The following is a 3,430-nucleotide window of genomic DNA, read 5'->3' as shown; positions in this document are numbered from 1 at the left end:
ACCACCAGTTCTCAGTTTTATCAATTTAAAAGTATCATACTTTAAATTACTTTTGTGGACAGAGCAATAGTTGACGTCTGTAATTTTTTTCGGCTGCAGCCACGCTACATGTCAAGCGAGCGCGATTAAAGAGATTCCAATAACTGATTGCTTAATAAAGCAAATTCTGGGATGGTTCCTTCAAATAGTAGTGTACTGGGAAACTGTGGGTGCTGTACAAAAGAGATTGTGCGCAAAAGACTTGCACAACCCACACCTGAATACTGGTCAGGTGTCTGGGATCAAATGGTTCAAATGGCTCTGAGCACTATGGGACTTAACATCTGTGGTCATCAGTCCCCTAGAACTTAGAACTACTTAAACCTAACTAACCTAAGGACATCACACACATCCATGCCCGACGCAGGATTCGAACCTGCGACCGTAGCGGTCACGCGGTTCCAGACTGAAGCACCTAGAACCGTACGGCGACACCGGCCGGCTGTCTGGGATCGATACCACGTCGGAACAACAGGATACATCGGGTGTATAAAGAGAAAGGCGGTGCGAATAGACGCATGTTTGTTTGATTGGTAAGAGAGTGAGGAAAGACAGGCGCGAGCTACACTCCTGGAAATTGAAATAAGAACACCGTGAATTCATTGTCCCAGGAAGGGGAAACTTTATTGACACATTCCTGGGGTCAGATACATCGCATGATCACACTGACAGAACCACAGGCACATAGACACAGGCAACAGAGCATGCACAATGTCGGCACTAGTACAGTGTATATCCACCTTTCGCAGCAATGCAGGCTGCTATTCTCCCATGGAGACGATCGTAGAGATGCTGGATGTAGTCCTGTGGAACGCCTTGCCATGCCATTTCCACCTGGCGCCTCAGTTGGACCAGCGTTCGTGCTGGACGTGCAGACCGCGTGAGACGACGCTTCATCCAGTCCCAAATATGCTCAATGGGGGTCAGATCCGGAGATCTTGCTGGCCAGGGTAGTTGACTTACACCTTCTAGAGCACGTTTGGTGGCACGGGATACATGCGGACGTGCATTGTCCTGTTGGAACAGCAAGTTCCCTTGCCGGTCTAGGAATGGTAGAACGATGGGTTCGATGACGGTTTGGATGTACCGTGCACTATTCAGCGTCCCCTCGACGATCACCAGCGGTGTACGGCCAGTGTAGGAGATCGCTCCCCACACCATGATGCCGGGTGTTGGCCCTGTGTGCCTCGGTCGTATGCAGTCCTGATTGTGGCGCTCACCTGCACGGCGCCAAACACGCATACGACCATCATTGGCACCAAGGCAGAAGCGACTCTCATCGCTGAAGACGACACGTCTCCATTCGTCCCTCCATTCACGCCTGTCGCGACACCACTGGAGGCGGGCTGCACGATGTTGGGGCGTGAGCGGAAGACGGCCTAACGGTGTGCGGGACCGTAGCCCAGCTTCATGGAGACGGTTGCGAATGGTCCTCGCCGATACCCCAGGAGCAACAGTGTCCCTAATTTGCTGGGAAGTGGCGGTGCGGTCCCCTACGGCACTGCGTAGGATCCTACGGTCTTGGCGTGCATCCGTGCGTCGCTGCGGTCCGGTCCCAGGTCGACGGGCACGTGCACCTTCCGCCGACCACTGGCGACAACATCGATGTACTGTGGAGACCTCACGCCCCACGTGTTGAGCAATTCGGCGGTACGTCCACCCGGCCTCCCGCATGCCCACTATACGCCCTCGCTCAAAGTCCGTCAACTGCACATACGGTTCACGTCCACGCTGTCGCGGCATGCTACCAGTGTTAAAGACTGCGATGGAGCTCCGTATGCCACGGCAAACTGGCTGACACTGACGGCGGCGGTGCACAAATGCTGCGCAGCTAGCGCCATTCGACGGCCAACACCGCGGTTCCTGGTGTGTCCGCTGTGCCTTGCGTGTGATCATTGCTTGTACAGCCCTCTCGCAGTGTCCGGAGCAAGTATGGTGGATCTGACACACCGGTGTCAATGTGTTCTTTTTTCCATTTCCAGGAGTGTATTTCGCCTATGCTGAGATCGCAAATTTTCAAGAATTTTAGGTACCATTGGTGAACAAACTATTAAAGAGAGAACCTTGAAACGTGGAATGGAGATTTCCAATTATTATTGCTTTGCTCTAATGCAGGTTCATGTACACTGAATTTGTAGAGTTCTGTTGTCAATATTGGGTTACCATAAAAAAAGAATCTCCTTTTTGAGCCTGAATCAAAAGAAATATACTTATAAACCCAAGTGTGCATCTGTTTCTTCATTTTTTGTCTTTGAACAACTGCATAGAATTTTAAGTTTCTGTGACACACAGTTCTGAAAATAATCGTAACTGTAGGACGAATGTGTAGTTCTGAGAAAACTTGGTTCAAGATTTTATTTATGTATTACTTACAAATTTTAATAACAGTTTTTACAACTAATATTTTTCTGCGCCGTATTCAGCCTCATCTGAGTCGTACGTGTTGTTTCTTCTTTTATTCTTGGCTTTTCCTTTTTTCTTACTGTTTTGCAATTGAGTGCAGCTATGCGTACTTTAAGAATTCTTCAAAAAACATTATTTCGTAGCGTCAGTCTTGTGTTTGCACCTGCATTGACTCCTAGTCGCTCCAGTACTTCAATTTCTCTTCACATGCCATCATTTATACATAAAACATCATTTAATTTGCCAAATTTTTAAGTTTCATGGTGTGCAAACACAATTTTTGGTAGACGATTCGAAATTACATAGCTGAAAGATTCATTGAGATTTTGAGTTTTACCGCGTAAGCACTTCTTCAGTGGGTCATTAGTAGTAAGACCCCTAACTACAGGTTTATCGTGCTCATAACTGCTGGTGATAAAGCGCGTTTATGCTCACAATTTTCGCCAGAACATAATGCCCGTTTATATTTGCACCAACTAGCAGGACAGCTTGGGCAAATGTCTTCTCATACTTTCTAAATCATTAGAGGTTCTTCCTACGGCTGACCCGTAATAAGTTTACAGATTGTATTTCTCAGAATTTGTGAGATGTCCTTTCCCTCCAAGTCTTTTTTTTCTAAATAAACAAAAGAAACATATCTTCATCTCCTATCGATAAACTATGTTCAGTTGTCACCTAGGTTACACACTGGGAAAACGTGGAAGTATAAATCGAAGATGCTTACATCACTTGGATCCAGCACGAAGTCATGTGCATGAAAACTTACAGTGACGCGTAAAGGGTTGTGGCACTCGATGTGCAACGTATTGTAAAATTGCCTGTATTCAGAATAATCATCAGATTTACGTGAAACGAAGTTCATTTTACAGAGAATTCTGCAGACCATTTGAGATGAGAAAAAAGAAATTTCGATTTGTTTGAGCTGGTTTGGCTCATGTCTCCCCTTTACACGAATGTAGTAAAATCTGAACTGTCAGACACTCGAAAC

The sequence above is a fragment of the Schistocerca piceifrons genome, chromosome 5 (genome assembly GCF_021461385.2).
Source record: "Schistocerca piceifrons isolate TAMUIC-IGC-003096 chromosome 5, iqSchPice1.1, whole genome shotgun sequence".
NCBI classification, from domain to species: Eukaryota; Metazoa; Arthropoda; class Insecta; order Orthoptera; family Acrididae; genus Schistocerca; species Schistocerca piceifrons.
This window is presented reverse-complemented; position numbering follows the sequence as displayed.